An 18,290-nucleotide genomic window follows, 5' to 3' on the forward strand; every position below is an offset into this window, starting at 1 on the left:
AGCGCAGCCATCACGGACGGCATCGACTCTCGATCGCCCTGACAGCAACATCGTCGACATTTCTCAAAGACGGAAACAAACCAAGGAGTTCTGGGCCACTTCAGATTTACCAATTCTCTCAATTTTATAGGGGTTATAAATAATCGTACTGGCATATATTTACTACTAAATGTTGTCATATGTCATCGCTTATTTAAGCATTATCTTGTTATCGGGACAATGAAGACGTTGCCTGGACCCCAAGAGAAAGTCGCGAAGGCTGACCGCGTGGGGTGCTTTCTTTCATGCGCTCAGATCAGCAAAGGACACTCCATCAACGGAGACGAATCAAGAGGCAGAAAAGTGTCGAGAGTCGAGACAAATTTTCCTCGAATTAATTGAGTCGAGCAGTCGAACAAGGAAGTGAGTTTCCGTTCGCCAAAAGATCGCTATTTGAGACCTCGATTCGAAACAAAACGAATCGAACATCTGCTCGTACCATTTTTAGGGGATTCCGATCAGCGCGCCGTCTTCGGGAGTTCTCCCGGCCCCCGCAACGACGGGATGTGCATCAGGCAGGGGGGGTCGGACCCCTGACCGCTCCTCAAAGCGAAGCGACGCCCGGCGGGGGAGCCCAACGCTTGCCGCCGGGAAGGGGGAAAGTGCCCGAGACACACGAATGGAACAAGTGGTCGCGGTGCTGTGCAAGTGAACGTAAGGCGAACACGTGCGAGATCAAAAGATCGAAGCATTCTCCGGACATGCTGCCCCGTGGGTGCAGAACAGAAATGCCGACGACAAACGTCCCTTTCCCCGCGCCCGTGTCCCTCCCTCTGTCGGAGGAGTGAGTGCGGGGCGCACCGCCATGAGGGAGCGCCGATGAACGGAGGGGGCGGCGTGCGTGCGTGCACCACTGGAGACGGACGGGGGTCGAGCCCACGTGAGCGGGGGCCACGAAGGGAGAGATCCCCCCCTCCCTCTACGGCGGGCGAGGGAGAGGGGTGCGGAGGGAGGATACCCCGGTACGCAAAGGCGGGGGGGGGGGTGGATGTGTGTGTGTGTGTGTCGGTGCGCGCGCTCTCGAGTGAGGAGATAGGGGTGGAGGGAGTGAGATAGGGAAGGAGGCAGGGAGGGAGGAGGGAGTCCTCCGGATCGTCCGCCGCCGCCGCGTCGGAGGCGAGTCGTGCCGCCGCTGTCGCGCGAGGCGGAGATTATCGCTCCGTTGTCGCCGTCACATCGCTCCGTCGTCTTCGCCGTCCGCGTCGTCCGTTTCCTCGAGACGCCCTCGGCGCGTGTCCGCGTCTCACGCACGCCCTCCTCGACGGGGCGCCCCCAGGGGCGGAGAGCGAGGGGGGGCGGGGCGGGGGGAAGAGGAGGGGGTCACGTGCCGCCGCGATCGCGTGGGTGACCTCGGAGTGCGTGCGAGTGTGCGCGTGTGTCCAAGTTGGAAGAGGAGGAGGGGTGAGCGGGAGTGGGAGTGGGTACGTGCGTGTGTGTGTGAGTGAGTGAGTGGGTGGCCGCCACGGTGCGTGTGCAGGGGGCGGGTGCACGAGTGAAGGGGGAGGGGGTGCGATTGGGGCGCGCCCTCCTCGGCGGGGAGTGGCCGGCGGAAGGGTGGGTGGGGGGGGCGTGGCGGCGGGGAGAGGCGGGAGGGCGTGGCGGCCCATTCATCGAGCCACGCACGTGTCGTCGAGGGCCCACCACTGACGCACCCGACGACGGCGCCGCGGCGACGAGAGCAGGAGGAGGACCGCGCGCACCACGGGGTGGCACGGCCGACGCCCGGCAGCGAGGGGCTCGCCACCCCGTGGGTGCGCAGTGGATATGAGCGAGCGGTAGTGCCGTCGGCGCGGGGAGGGCGCGCCATGGCGCCCACCACGTGCATCGCGGTGAGGGCGGCGAGGGACGTCTAGGGCCGTTCTCGCAAAGGTCCGTGCACGAAACCTCTCCCTTCCCACCCACCCCGCCCCCGCGCCCTTCCCTCCGTCAGCGAGGATCGAGCACGTCGGGTGCCAATGTCAATGGGGTCACGTGTGATAGTGGGCAGCAAGCAAACCGGTGACCCCTTGCCGCGCTCCTCGCACCGCTCCCAATTCGAATCCAGCGGGCGACACTCGCACGCGCACCACTCGACATTGGTCGGCGTCCATTTGCGACCGCACCACATCCGTACCTCCCAGATGGCGCCGCCGTTCGTGCACCGCCTCAGACTCTATCCTTCTATATCTCTCTCCCTCTTTTTCTTTCTCCCTCCTTTCTCTTCCTCCCTCTATGTCTTCCGCCCTGTTTCTCTATCTTCCTCTTCTCTTTACTTTACTCCCTCATTCTCTTCCTCTTTCTCTGTCCTACTCTTTTCCTCCCTCCTCTTCCTCTATCTCTTCCTCCTTCTATCTCTTCATTCCTCATTCTTTTTCTCTTTCTCCCTCCTCCTCTTCATCTATCTCTTCCTCCCTCTTTCTCATCCTCCCTCTATCTATTCATTCCTCATACTTTTCCTCTTTCTTCATCTCTTCTTCCCTCTTTCTCTCTATCCTTCTTTCTCTCCCTTCCTTCTTCCCTCCTTTCTCTCCCTCTCTCATCCTATTCCTCCCTCTTTCTCTGCATCCTTCTTTCTCTCCCCCCCTTCCTCCTTCCTTTCCCTCCCTCTCTCTTCCTATTCCTCCCTCTTTCTCTTCATCCTTCTTTCTTTCCCTCCCTTCCTCCCTCCTTCTCTCCCTCTCTCTTCCTATTCCTCCCTCTTTCTCTGCATCCTTCTTTCTTTCCCTCCTTTCTCTCCCTCTCTCTTCCTATTCCTCCCTCGTATCTCGCTAATTTCCGAAAGACGCGAACACTCGTCGAGCAAAGAGGCACTCCGACTGGCGGCAGAATAATTGCAGACGAACGCCACCGAGTGAGCCAACATAGACTTTAGTCGCCATTAGGACGCCACGGCAATATATAGTATATTATACGCACACCAGTTATTTCCTGAGCACCACCCATCGTGTTGCGATCTCGGTTAACCTGAAAAGAGTCGATTTTCCATTGCCATTCCGAAGTATTGAAGAACTTTGAGAAAGGAAGAAGGTTATTAGAGTCATAGAAGAGGGATTTTGCGGCGGGGGATAGGTGGTACCCCCGTGCATGGTCCGAGTTGTAGAGGGGGAGAGCACCACGAGGCACGCCTCCAAAGTGGCAGGACGCGCGCACCATCGTCCCTCCGATCATTTCGGCTCCCACCACACCCTCCCTCTTCGGTGAACCGAGCGCCATTCATATGAGCTAGAGAAGGGAACGTCAACCAACAAAGACGAATTAGCCGAGATAGCATAACGTTTAAGGACCAGTTAGGGTGGTGCATCCATACCCAACCCTTCGTTTTGGCCGCAACTCACGCACCCTCAGTTCGCTGGTGTCGTTTCCCGCGTGGGAATCACGTATGGCGGTGGGAGCGGACCCCACGGCGAAATAGCCGTGGACCCCTCCCGTGGGAAGACCCCACGGGAGGGGCGCTCTCGAAAGAGGGAGTGCCGACCGCAGAAATTGAGTCTTCTCTCGATGGCGCTCCCGCCCCCTGATGGACCGCCGAGTGGCCACGGGTGGGCCACGCACGCCCCCGCATTCCAACGGGCGCCTTAGGACTCGGTGCTCCCCTGCGGTGTTCGCTGGTGGGCCATCATCCCCCGGGGTGGTGTCCACGGAGGCGTCTCCGCTCCGGCAAACTCCTCGAGGGGTGCCGACGACGAGGATTTGACCCCGACCACCCCCAGGAGAGAGCCCGCGAGCGAGCACTTCACCCGATCAATCGGCATTGAGGCCCGATTGGGGCCCGGGGGTCAGTCGCGTGACGCCCACGCCTCGCATTCGAGACACGGAGAGGATCGCGCCACGAGGGAGCGCATCCCACCGCGGGCTTCCGGATCTCCGGCCGCGCCCCTCCCCCTTCGTTCGGGCGGCGACCCGGCGGAGGCACCCGCGGTACCGGGGAGGGGCGAGGACGACCGCCTCCGGAGACCAAAGGGCAAAGGTCATCTGATTCCCCGCGGGTCACCCGTGGCTGTGCGTGGCGGGGCGGACGGTTTCTCTCGACCGGCAGACGACCCTCTCGAGTCGCATGTGTTGGGCGCCCGCTTCCCGAGGCACCCTTCCGTGTTTTGTGCCAGCTCCTTGATGGAAGGGAGGGTCAGTAAGGGTCCGCGCCCCACTCTGCCGTCGGCGGCGTCGCCGGGCATACGGCTTCCGCTGTCCCCATCACGGATATCGATTTCCAATTCACCCGCCTCCTCCCTCGGCGAAGAGCCCGCCTCGCTCCGCCTTCGGACACGTGACTCGGCCGCTTTGTCCGTCTTCGTCCGTCGTCCACTTTGATTTCTTTTCGGGGCTTTTTTTCGTCGAAATACCAATGCACATTTCGCAAATAACACAAGTCTTTGAAAAATGTCGCAGCTTCAATGGCCAATACTTAACGAGCCTTACATTCGGCAAATAGTCCCCGCCTTGGCGCTCTCATACAGTATCTTAAACGGAAGAGTGGTGTCGTCGTCCCACCACTTTGCTCCCTCGCCCAAGGGAAGGAGGGCATGGGGGGGGGGGGAGCATCTCCCGCGCTGGAATCCGAATTGTTCGAAATCGACGACGCCCCCCCCCCCCTTAGACTAGTGATTGCTCCCTCCTTTTCGGGGATGACAACACCGAATGGCCAATCGAAGGGAGGAATTCGTTGCGGCCCTGGGAGAGGCGGAAGTTCATGTGGCGAGCACATGTTCGGAAATGAGCCTCCTCCAAGCAGTGGGAAATAGGAAATAAACACGTGGCGCTGTTGACTACCACATTCGCAGTTCGTCGTCACTCTGGTGGATCCGTTCGCGAAATAACTCGCCACTTTCAAGCTTAATTCAGCCTTCTTTTGTGTTCATTGGGTAATATTCAAACTTACTAAACTTTGTTCGGATACCTCATCGATGGGGCTCAAAATATCACAACATTGAATTACCGATCAGTCGTATAAGGTGGTGAACTCTCCGTTCAATGCATGAAAATTACCAAATTACTTATAAAGTACCTGATTTCCACAGTTAAATTTGAGTGGTTGTTTTCTGTTATTGAATGTGAAGAGGACGCGAGTCTAAAAATTAAGCTTGATATTTTAGCATGTTTTAAAAATTATAATATTATACTGTGTTTTTTTTATATTTGTAAGGAAAATTTTACCTATTAAATATATTTGTGGAAGATATTTTAGTGTTTTTAAGTGTTGCCGGACAAGTAACTTGTTAATAAGAATTCTCTTGTCATTAGTAAGAGGCGCAGTTTCGCATCGCACCGTTAAAGGTGGTAGCGATTCCGAAATCGCTACCACCTTTAACCAAGTGAATCTCTTTGGAAGTAATTTCGGCCGTCGGGTGCGGATTTGGACGGCACCCGATGGGAACCAGGCGAGGGCGTCGGTTGGAGAGCGAGAGGTGGAAAGAGTGGATGGGCGCCAGGGGAAACATCGGCGAGGATTAGGCGGGGTGGGTCAGCGACCACCCGGGCGTGGGCCATTCTCGGCCATTGTGGTCACTAGCCTTCGGGGAGAAGTCCCTTTGCCACTTACTACCAGTCCACTTCCGCGCGCGCGCCAGTGTTAGTGCGAGGGGGTGAGGGATGGTGCGTGGGCAGGGAGTGGTGGTGCGTGGGCGTGGAGGGATGGTGCGTGGGTGGAGGTTAGGAATATGCGGACGTACATTTCATTCAGTCCGACCCCAGTGGGGTGGCCATTGAGTGATGGTGTCACGTTAAAAACATTATTGAGGACGGCATTGGGAAACCATCTCAATTACCATTCCCAAGAACATAATGATGGACACTATAGAGAATATGAGTCTTGGCAACTACAGGACTCGGCCCAATCGGCCGCGTGTCGAGCCCGGAAGCGGGGGAGGCGAGGCTTCCGCGGTAGTCATCGCACGAAATCTGTCCATAACCGAGAAAATGTCGCCAGAAAAAAGCCATTAGGAACGCCGCCGTTAATATAGAGACACTTTTGATAAGACAAGCAATTAGTATTTTAGTTCTCCGGACTGCTTTCAATTATTATTTCTTCTCTGGTCAATCAAATGTTGCACAAGCAAGGACTTCTCCTGCTTTCCATTTGTATTAATGATTAGAATACATCTGAGCTTCTTTGAGCATCGAAGGTGCATTCCACACTTCTGTCATACATTTGGAATATTTTTGAAGCGTTTGTTTTCCGTCTGAAGTGCAATTTCCCTTTCCACCAATACATTTCAATTTCTTCTCCTTGGATCAACAAATACTTTATTTCAACGAAATACGAAAATGTTCGTATCACTAAGCATGATGTTAATGTTGTTTTCGTCCTCTCCGCAAGAGCAATTGCGCTCTTTCCCGATGTCAACCTCCATTCCTCTGACTGCCATTTGTCTCTGTCCGTTTGCCAGATTTTTTACGATAAAATCGCCCAAATATGGCACTGAAGCAGTCAAAAATCACCGATAATCACCAAAAACCGTCTTCAATTCAAATTAAGCGAGTAACTTCTTAAATTTAGCATGGAGGTTTCACTACGACGACCATATATGGATGCATTTATCTCAAATAAATTTACCTTGGTGAGGCTGAGTGACATGTAAGAAAACACCAGCAGGGGCCTACTGTGGCCCACAATCCTTGAGAGCCCGTGGCCTGGTAAATTCATTTTCATAAGAAGAGAAATCGAATACGGGTACACTCGGTCACAGGTGATCATAAAGGGGAACCCACAATGTTTCACAAGAGTATATGTACGTACTATGTATGTACACTAACATAAATTCAACAGATTCAGGCTTGAGGTCGTGGAAGTTCATCATAATGAAATAAGGACAATTTGCACTTTTCCACAGTTTATTTAACGTACGACGCGTTTCAACTCACAGAGTCATCATCAGGTACAAGGCCTTGTCTTGTACCTGATGATGACTCTGTGAGTTGAAACGCGTCGTACGTTAAATAAACTGCGGAAAAGTGCAAATTGTCCTTATTCCATTACTAACATAAAATATACATGTTAGTACATATACATACACATATATGTTTGAATATACCATATATGGTATATATATAGTACACGAAAATCATAAACGCAGTAATTAACCCGAAGGTCAGTTTTGTAAGTGATGGTAGACTTAACACTAAGCCCTGTACGGCGTGTGAAATTCACACATCAGGGTAGAGGGGTCAATTCCTTTCCCTTTGCCACCTTTGGTCTCCCAGGAAGAACTGGTACCCGAAAAATCACACAGCTTGGGAAAAGCAGAGTACAAACATACATGTATACGAGCTTAAATATTTGCTATGCATGTACGTCCATATGTACCGTATGTTAACGTTAACTAAGAAAATATAGCTTTATATTTTACAGGATGCAATAATAAAAAAATTCGTTCCTTTTCCTTTCCGTCCATTTCACTTTCTCCATTCTTCTCCACACCCATATTTCAAAAGCCTCCAATCAAAGTCTGTCGACTTATTTCAACGGCAATTTTTTCTGCGTGTACAAAACAGCAACGCACGATTAGGGTTTTAAGAGACTTTTAAAAACATTCTAATCTATATTCTTCTCGATCTTTGAACTTAATACTACCTTTACCCCTCTCCCTAACATTCCGTGTCTCTATCCGCCACTCGCACCTGAGCAGTCAGACACATTCAAAGGTCACGGATACGACTCCTATCCCTCCAATCTATTCCTATTTTCAACGAGATATTCTAACCAATTCACTCTATCAAGCCTCTCCACGAATTCTGTCAGACAAAAAATGCATTGTTATTGTAATCGGTGTTCCTCCCTATTAGTAATAAATTTGTTTGTTCGTGTGGCATCACGCTTGCCTCTCCCCTTTCTGGACCCAAACTGATCATTTGCCTTGGAAACTATTTGCCTTCCTATTAATCATCGCATTGACGACCCTCGGTTATTCTGCCTTTAACTTCATAAAAAATCATACATTTTTCTATCATTCTCACATGTGGTTACCTTTCCCTTTTTTTTGATGGGAAATAACACTGACCTAATGAAATCTTCCGGCAAAATTCTTTCCTCAATAATGCTATGAAATAACCAAACAAAACTCTTGCGTCCACGTTTTCCTTCAACCTTGAGTCTGAGGTATTTAATTAATCCCCTTTGGCGTAATTCGGTTTCGATTCCCTTGATCATTATCCTATTTCGCAATTAAGTGTGCCAAAGCTAATCCCACCTGCACCATACTCTCTTTGTCCAAACTTTGTGGCCAAATATCTTGATCTTATAGATCTGTATGCGTTCTTTCCACCTCTCTGGAATATTTCCTGGTTTAAAAGTAATTTTCCTGGCGCACGTCCACTTAAAGCGCACTCGCTTCACCTCTCAAACTTAAACTCCCCATATCCTCGCACTGCGTCTTCCACCACCCTCATTTCCCCATATTAGTTCCCTCCTTAGTTTACAGTTATTACTTTAAAACCGCTTAAGCCTTCACTTTACACTCTTCCATTTATTTCTTTCGTTTCTCCATGCATGTATTCCGTGTCCTTTCCCGATTAACAGTTCCTATAGTTTCTTTTGCGGGTTTCCATATCCCTCTTTCAATAAATTCACATTTTTCCTCGATAGTGCCCAGCTCCGTTTCTTCAGTCATGATTTTCTCTACAGCTTGCTGGTACTCCTTCCTTTTCAATCAAGTTAATGCTTCCACAATTCATTTCTTAAACCGCCTCCCCAGCTAAATCCTTTTTAATCGGAAGTTACACTTTCTGGATTTCAAAAAAGTCTTCGATTAAGCCCCGCACAATAAATTGTCACACGCACGTCAACGCTAATAATTCTAACACGATGTCAATGAGAAATCATTAAATTTTATTCGCAACTACTTGCCATATCGCAAGCAAACTCTAGTCATCGATGGGTTGTGCTAAACCGAGTTGGGTGTAACTTCGGGAGTTCCCCAGGGAGGTGTACAAGGGCCACATCTATTTTTAAAGTACATTACTGACTTAATCACATTCAGTAGCAACGTCAGATTATTTGCAGATGACACAGTGGTATGCAGGGAAATGAGGACCACAGCATATTGCGAGCTAGTCTCTCGAGACTCCGAACAAAATATCGGATCGATGCAAGGAATGGGGAATAGTACTGAACATTAGCAAATGCCCAGTTTTGTAATTATGGAGCAACGAAAGTTATCAGCAGGACATAAATTATGAAATAGAGGGTCGAGTGTTAAGTGCGGCCGATCAAGTTGAATATTTGGGGGTGACTATAGCACCACGACTTTCACGGGAAGACCATATATCAGGAGAATATGCGGATCCGCTTTCAAGAAACTGGGCTTCATTAAACGGGAGGTGGGGAAATGTAATGAGAAAGTTGAAGAGAGGTGTTATTTCACTCTAGTTAGGCCAACTTTTGGAATACGCCGAACTATTTGGGATCTTTGTGAAAAAGTGTTGCTAAAAGGATTAGATGAAGTCCAGGGGAAATACACCAGAGTCATGAAAAAACGTTGCGATAATAAGACGAGCGTGACAGGTCTTCCAGAGAAAATTGGCTGGGGGCCGCTTGATATGCGAAGAGAACAAGCGAGAATTGGACTTTTAGAAAAGGTCCAGAACACACGACTTTATCTATGGCGCAAAAGGAATTACTATGGCCTCTCACTATTTAGGTTGGCTAGACACAAAGATAACGCAAGGGTAGATAGACTCCAGTACAGATGAGAACACATATCCGTCCTTTCCCCCAGACAATTAGGAATCACAATAGGGAGAAATCGAAGTGATTATTGGAAGGGTAAAGACATTAGATTTACGAATGAGGACAAGATTAAACGCTGCGTGAACATAAGGTATATTGGTAGGTAGATGTGCATTTGTATGTTTGTTTATAGTATATGTATATATATATATATATATATATATTTATATCCCCTCTTCCCGGACTACAACCTTGACGTGGTGGAAGAGCTTGTGCGTTCCGATGACCCCTAGCGGGAGTAAAAATAATTGCTCCTGGTAGGGTCACCCAGATAGGTCGAAGGTTAGGAGTCAGACGAAAGATAGTCCACGCAGCGTCTGTTCCTCAGTGAGGCGGCTGCAATGGCGTCTGACCCCAGTGGGGCGGCCAGTAAGTGATGGTGTCACGTTAAAAACACTATGGAGGAAGGCAATGGGAAACCACCTCAATTATTATTCCCAAGATTTACATAATGGACAAAACAGAGATATTGAGTCCTGGCAACTACGGGGCTCGGCCCAATTGGCCGTGTGTCGTGCCCGGCAGCGGGAGAGGCAAGGCTTCCGCGGTCGTCATCCTACGAAACGAAACCCTTGCAAGGAAAACCAGCAACATCAGGACAGAAGATGCAGGAGAAGAAGACCAAATTTGTTAGAATGGGAACGTGGAATGCTAAGACAATGATGAGGATAGGGAAATTAGATAATGTTAAGGGATAGATGAAAAGGGGAAATATATATATATATATATATATATATATATATATATATATATATATATATATATATATATATTATGTCTATGCGAGGTGAGATGGAAGGATAGCGGGGATCACTAGAGTGATCAGTATAGAATAATATACAGTGGCAGGGCCAGAGCCAACGAGGGGTTGCAATATTATTAAATGAAGAGGTAGGAAGAAGCGTAGTAAACATAGAACAGGTAATGGGAAGAATATTAACAATAGAGATGAAGTAGAACCGACGAACTTAGTTATTATTCAGGTATACAGGCCACCGAGCAACCATACGGAGGAAGAGGTCGATATGATATACGACCAATTAGAGGGTATAATCGTGGGTGTTCCTTCAGGGAAACATTTGATAGTGATGGGGGATTGGAATGCGACGGTAGGCGAAGGAAGAGATGGTGATGATGTCGGGGACTACAGTTTAGGCACGAGGAATGACCGCGGAGAGAAAGCAGTTGAGTTCTGCAGGAGACAGGGGTTAGCCAATCACCAACACATGGTTTAGAAACCACAAAAGACGCAGGTATACATGGAAAATACCAGGTGACTCAGAGAGGTATCAGCTAGATTATATCCTGGTTAGACACAGGTTTACGAACAGTTTGATAAATTCGCACGGCTTCCCGAGAGCGGACCATTTAGTTGTTATGAAATGTAGCGTCCGTTTCAAAAAGATAAGGCAGGGGCGGCCGGTTAGAAAATGGAATGTATAAGCATTAAATGGTTTGAAAAGGAAGGAATACTAACAGGCTGTAGAAAGAATCATGGAGGATGGCAAAGAGCTGACTACTATCGAAGAAAAATGGGAAACTATCAAGGAAGGGTTTTCTAAAGCCGTAAAAGGCACTATTGGGACCGTTAACGCGATAAGGACGAGGAAACCATGGATCACGGATGAGATGATTACAAATATGGATGAGGAGCAAATGGAAAAACGTGCACAGAGAGCTAGGCAAAATGAAGTACAAAGAGTTGAACAATAAATTGAGGTGGGCAACAAATAAAGCTAAGGAAGCATCGTGGAAGACGCAGTGTGAGGATATGGAAAGTATGCAGAGGAAGGGTGAAATCGGTGCGCTGTACAGCAAAGTTAAATCGTTATCGGGAAGTAAGAAAGGAAGGTCTATGCTAACAGTTAGAGATAATGCGGGTACGGTAATAGTTGACGCAGGAAGGATCCAAGAGAAATGGAAGGAATATATAGAAGAACTGTATAGTAAAGAGCTTAGACCAATAAAGTTAGACATTGAAAAGGAACATGACGTAGAGGAAGATAGCTTAGGTCCAGGCATACTCGACGATGAGAAGGAAAGGGCATTAAGGGAGATGAAATTAAATAAGGCCGTGGGGGTGTATAACATTCCTGCGGAGCTACTAAAATGTTTAGGAAAATGTGGGAGGAGGAGAAGCTATATGGGCTGATTCGTAGTATTTATAAGGAAGGAATCTGGCCAGAAGACTTTGTGAGATCCGTTTTAGTTATTATTCCGAAAAAAGTAAAGGCTATATCATGTGAGGACTACAGGACAATAAGTTTGATATCCCACGCAGCTTAAGTTGTTCTAAGGATCATAAACAAAAGGATATAGAGTAGGGCAAATGATTACTTAGGGGATGATCAGTTTGGGTTTAGGAAGGGGAGAGTTTCGCTAGATGCCATTGCAGTAATGAGATTATTAATGGAGAGGAATATAGAATACAACCATGAGGTATTTGCCTGTTTCGTAGATTTCGAAAAAGCGTTTGATAGAGTGAATTGGGAAAAACTAATGAGTATATTGCAGAAAATAGGAATAGATTGGAGGGACAGGAGGCTGATCCGCAACCTGTACATGTCTCAGACTTCTCAGGTGCGCGTGGGGAACAGGGAGTCCGGTTGGGCAGTGTTAGGAAGAGGTGTAAGGCAGGGTTGCCCATTATCACCGTTGTTTTTCAACCTGTATGCAGTGGAAGGCATGGGAAGAACTGGAGGTAGGAATGAAAGTGGGCGGGGAATTCGTAAAATCAGTTAGGTTTGCTGATGACCAAGCTTTAGTTTGTCAGTCAGCCAAGGGGTTACAAGCATTGCTGAGTTAATTGAAAATTCAGTACGAATGATATGGGATGAGAATCAATACGAATGAAACAAAGGCTATGCGATTTTCTAGAAAGAAAAAGGCTAAGCTAAACATTAAAATAGGAGGGCAAAAACTAGAGCAGGTAGAACAGTTTACGTATCTCGGAAGTGTTTTGGACCAACACAGTCAAAGTATTAGGGACGTAAGGAGAAGAATTGCGCAAGGCAAAGAGGCTTTCACAAGGAGGAGGGAGTTGATGAGAGCGACGTTGAGTAAGGATATTAAGAAAAGACTCGTAAAGCGTAGCTATGTACGGCGGGGAAACGTGGTCGTTGAAGCAGGAGGATAGACGTAGACTGGACGCTTTTGAAATGTGGGTGTGGAGAAGAATGGAGAAGGTGAAATGGACAGAGAAGAAAACAAATGAGGAAGTACTTGGTATGGTGGGCGAAGAGAGGGGTTTGTTGGGAGCAATCCTATGGAGGCAGGAAAAGTGGATGAAGGGGGTGTTGACCGGCAGTGGGATGTTGAAGAATGTGATAGATGGGAGAATGTTAGCCAAACGAGGAAAGGGAAGGAACAGGATAGGGATGTTGGACGGGATGATGGGAGGAAGGAAATACTCAGAGATGAAGAGGGACCTGATGTAGTGTAGGATGATGGATTTTGTGTCCTGTTAGGAGCCAAAAAATGTTTTATTTAGTAGCTGTGTCCATCGAAAAACCTACCTTAAACCGTAGATTACCCTATAATTATACACACACACACATTTAAATATACAGGGTTGCACCCAAAAGTGGTAGGACTGATTTTTTTACAAGAATTTTATTGACGATATACTTACATCGACTTAATAATCTTCAAAGTATGCTCCTTGAGTTGATACACACTTAGTATAACGTGGCTCCCATTCCCCGTACGCCCGCTGGAAATTTTCTTTGGGGATGCCCTCGTCGAAGCCTCTTGAACGGCCTTTATCAAGTCAAAACGTCGTCCCTTGAGCTGTCCTTTCATCAGGGGGAAGAAGAAGAAGTCCGGTGGTGCCAGATCGGGGGAATAGGGCGGGTGCGGCAACGTGGCAACGCCGTATTTGGCCAGGAGCTGTCTGACGACGAGCGCGCCATGTCACGGCGCGGCAGAATTTTCGGCACCATCTTGGCGCACACCTTGCGCATGGCCAATCCTGTGAAATAATGCGTTGGACGTTGGATGCAGACAAACCCAACTGGTCTGCAATTTATTCACTGGTTAAGCGTCGGTCTGTGTTCAGCAGTGTCCTCACTCTGTCCTCATTCGTGTCGGTTCTTGCCGCAGACGGCCGTCCGGAGCGATGGTCGTCTTCAACGAGCTCCCTACCATCTTTAAACAACTTGTGCCACTCAAATACTGTGGGACGGCTTAAGGCAGTGTCCCCATAAGCCTGCTTGATCATATCGAGGGTCTCAGTTGCCGTCTTCCCGAGTTTCGCACAAAACTTCACTGAATAACGTTGCTCTAAATCCAGATTCATTTTGTTTTTCGACGCGGACAAAAAACTTGCTTCACTAAAAACGGTGTCCTCACTCAACGACAGCCCGCAGGCGACTGAGGTTGGTGTCGGTCTGTTGCTAAGAGCCCCCTCCACCTTACCCTGCTAGGCAGACCCCCCTCTACTGCTCCGTTCGCGCCAGAGAAAATCAGTCCTACCACTTTTGGGTGCGACCCTGCAAATATAAGTATATAAATATCTTCGAAATGGAACACTCTTCGGCAACGCACAAATATATAAAAACACAGTTGTAGATTTTTAGAATGTAGAGGCACAAAGAAAGGACACTCACAATTTGTTATTTGACGTTTCGATACGTCTTCAGATTCTGAAGACGACAGCCGAGCTGTCGAAACGTCAAATAACAAACTGTGAATGTCCTTTCTTTGTGTCTCTATTTTCTAAAAATCTACATCTGTGTTTATACATATATATATATATATATATATATATATATATATATATATATATATATATATGATTTCGTTGAAGTAATACGGAAGTGTTGAATAACAAACTTGGACAGCAACAAACAATATAAGAAGACATAAAAAGATCACTCACACGTAATTTCTTGATCGTTTCGACGGAATTCAGCACTGTCTTCATCGGAAGATAAAGAAGTGATGCATTACTAATATATGTCTCTGTAGGTGTAAATTGGAATTAATTTGTGGTTTTTTCATGTGGTTTATATTTTTTTACGGGTGATGACCAATCAAAACCTACCACCCGCCCTTGCAACAGCTTGAGGGTAATTATGTAGATGTCTACTTCGTATTTACTACATTGTGGTCAGTATTCGCTCCCGGGTAATTACGCGACATTGATCACTCTGTTCCAAAATCCGTGCCTAGCTGATACCTTTCTGAGTCACCTGGCATTTCCCATTCATAATGCGCCTTTTTCGGTGTCAAACCGAAGTGTTGCTGATGACTAACCCCTGTCTCCTGCAGAACTCCTCCCTCCCTCAGTGTTTCTTTGTAGGTCCCAACCTCAGTATCATTTCTTCCTTTGCCCAATACCGAGTTCCTGTACCCATTACTATTAAGTATTTAATTTCGGTAACACTCGCAATTATCTCCTTTAACTGATAGAATAATCTTCACCGATGTGGATTTGTCAAGCTTGACGTTTTATTGGATGCGAACTAAATGAGCTCTAAATACACTCACGCCCATGGGTCGCACGCAAAAGGCAAAGCCACTCACTCTTGAGACAATCGGTGACCCTTCATGGGTATAAGAGGAGTTATTTGATCCGCCGGTGGTCAATTCTAATAAAAGGAACTGCATTGCTGAATTTGATTAGAGACCCCGATGTATCTAAGAATTAAGAAATATTTCCTGTGTTTTTATTTTTTATGTGCATCAAAACGCACACGCCCGGCAACGCTATCATTTCAGCGAGCGATCATATAATTAAACATCTACATCTACACCATACCTCGCAAGGACGTGTGGCGGGGGGTGGTAGATAACACAACAACGCTTAATTGGTACTTTGAGTATATTTATAATATTTCGCCGATCTTTTATATACTCACAAAATATTTACCATGTTGTGTGTACCAATTTCGTTCGAAGATGGTATCTGGCTTTCCCTCAAAGATTTTGACGTAAAAGTTATTTCGGACCACACTCTTTTAAATTAAAGAGATACAAAACACTTCCGTGGCCAAAGTATTATCCAATTTAATTCTCTATTTAATATTAGTAAAGCGAATTCCGCCTCTATCTTAGTATTTGAAAAGATAGAAACATTTTTATTTGCCTGAATACTCAACGTTGCTTTTGAATGTGAATTATTGAAATATGTAATTAGTATCGAGGAAATGAGACACCAAAATCAGATATAAAAGTTAATGTCTGACGATTATAGCATTGAATATAATATTTATGGGCATTTCTTTCCTCTGGGTAATATTTTGTTGTTCCTCCATGGGCACAAGCCTACGACTGCGTGGTCGTGGCTTTCTTCCCACCCCGACCTGCTTCCCAGCTCACACGTTACATTGCGGTGGACTGATAACGACTGTGAAATCTGCTTTGAAAATAATTGGCGTCCTTTTCTTCGAAAAAACAAGCCCAAACAATGCCTAACACAGAGAACGAGACCGAGAACGAGACCGAGAACGAGACCGACGAGAACGTTTTGAACGAGAAAATTATGCGTCTCGATTGTTTGCATTGAGTTCAAATTCACTCCTGAAGAAAATTCCATGTCATATTCACGCGTATTTTGATTCCATTGCGTCTCTTCGTGCAACTCCACTTTCGGAGACAACAATCCCGGGATTCCTCTGCACTGAGTGTGATACACGGATGGCTTTATCGCCCATTTTATTATTTTTTCGCGTGATATCAGTGAGATTTACCTCGATTCATGACGGGATCCGGCCGAACTATTCGGGAAAAATGAAACTACTCAGACTGCCTTACTAAGAGCCTAAACAAAATGTCGTTGATTTGGAAGACACTTGAAAGTGAAGCGATACAATATCCAAATGGAGATTGAGAAAGACCAATCCGTTGTTTAAGACGGCCAAGAAAAAGTCGTGGAAGGAATTTGCAATGTTTTCGTTTTCCGGTCAAGTAATTCAGGTGGACTATAAAACAAAAGGCGATAGTTTTTATTCCGTTGCGCTGTTGTATTAAAACAGCAGTGATATTACACATTCTCGCACTGGTATAAAAAATATTAATCATAATTCAACTGCTTCAATAGAAGCACAATCATTCTGGGTCTTTCGATTCCGTTATCCGATGCCTGCTTCGGCTCAAAGCCGTGGAAAGCAGATGAGGAAACCTGAATAAAATAAAAAGGCTGAAAGGGAAAGGTCACACGTGCGGTAATTGCTCGTCGAAGAGCACGAGCTGATGTTCATAGCGAATGACTTCGACGCGACGCCGGAATTTGGAGGTGTGGCATCTTCCGCCATTATTCACTTGGTGTGCCAATTCACTTTGTAATCGACACCGTTTGGCGAGACTTCAAGAAACTTGGAATCCAAGTCCGAGTCACTTTTATGTAATGGGTGCCATTTGACATCAGTAGCTGAATGTTTATTACTTTTGCGATTCTCGAGTTTCCCAAATGGTGAACATGAATGGCAGAATGTGGGCGACCAACTAATTGTCTCTTCCTGCAATTCGCCGACGAGAGAGAATCACCGCTTTAAAAGGTGTATTCAAAAAAAGGCAGGACTGATTTTATAATTTGTTTATTTCGACTGATACAGCTTAATCGAACGTTTCGCCCTCAAAGTACATGCCTTGGCTGACGACGCACTTTTGCCAACGTTTCTTCCAGCTCTCGAACCCTACCTGGTAAGCCGCCTTAGGGATCCTCTTCAGGTCCGCCATACAATTAGTTTTTATATCCGCAATAGAGTCAAACCGACGCCCTTCCAAGATTTATTTCAACTTTGGAAACAAAAAAGGTCTGATGGAGCCACGCCTGGAGATTAGGGTGGCTGCGGGATCACGGGAATCCCGGTTCTGTCGAAAAACTCTGTCACAATCAGCGCCGTGTGAGCCGGCGCGTTATCGTGGTGGAAACGCCATGCATTGTTTCTCCACATGTCCGGCCTCTTTTGGCTCACAACGACTCTCAGCCACTTCATAACCTTCAAGTAGATATCTTTGTTGACGGTTTTACCAACATGACCTTCACATTGGACCGGGACATGCGAGCTTTCTTCGGTCGCGGAGAATGAGGACCTTTCCACTGAGAAGACTGGGCCTTTGTCTCAATATCATAACCGTAAACCCAGGTTTCGTCACCGGTTACGATGGTTTTAAGAAACTCTGGGTTCGGCATTGGCTCGATCCAGGAGTTCCTGGCAAATATTCCCACGCTTTTGCCTCTGGTCATCAGTCAGCACCCGCGGGACGAATTTAAATGCGGCGCGCGTCATACCTTAAATGTCTGTCAAAATTGTCTGACAGGATCAAAAACTAATTTTCACTTCCTCGGCTATCTCCCTAACTGTTGAACGGCAATTTGCCCGCACCAAACCGTTCACCAAGTTAACATGGCTGGCGTATGTCGAAGTGGAAGGCCGCCCCGTTCGCGAATCTTCATCGGTCGAGTTTCTTCCCGATTTAAAACGACTGTACCACTCAAAACACTGGCTTCGCCTCATAGCTTCATTAGCAAAGGCTTGCTGAATCATTCCAAATGTCTCCGTAGCAATTTTACCGAGTTTGAAACAAAATTTCACCCACACACGCT

The 18,290-nt window shown here is 47.1% G+C and overlaps 1 protein-coding gene across 1 annotated transcript in view; it reads left to right on the forward strand.

Moving 5' to 3' along the window:
* The first annotated feature begins 1,632 nt into the window (after positions 1-1,632).
* LOC139691536 (GTP-binding protein Di-Ras2) overlaps positions 1,633-18,290 on the forward strand; it is a 169,445-nt gene continuing 152,787 nt past the window's right edge. The window contains exon 1 of the mRNA XM_071589407.1: positions 1,633-1,908. The gene's annotated coding sequence lies outside the window, so the exon portion shown is untranslated. The remainder of the gene's footprint in view (positions 1,909-18,290) is intronic.

This window comes from Hetaerina americana, unplaced genomic scaffold (genome assembly GCF_022747635.1).
Source record: "Hetaerina americana unplaced genomic scaffold, ioHetAmer1.1.p SCAF_37, whole genome shotgun sequence".
NCBI classification, from domain to species: domain Eukaryota; kingdom Metazoa; phylum Arthropoda; class Insecta; order Odonata; family Calopterygidae; genus Hetaerina; species Hetaerina americana.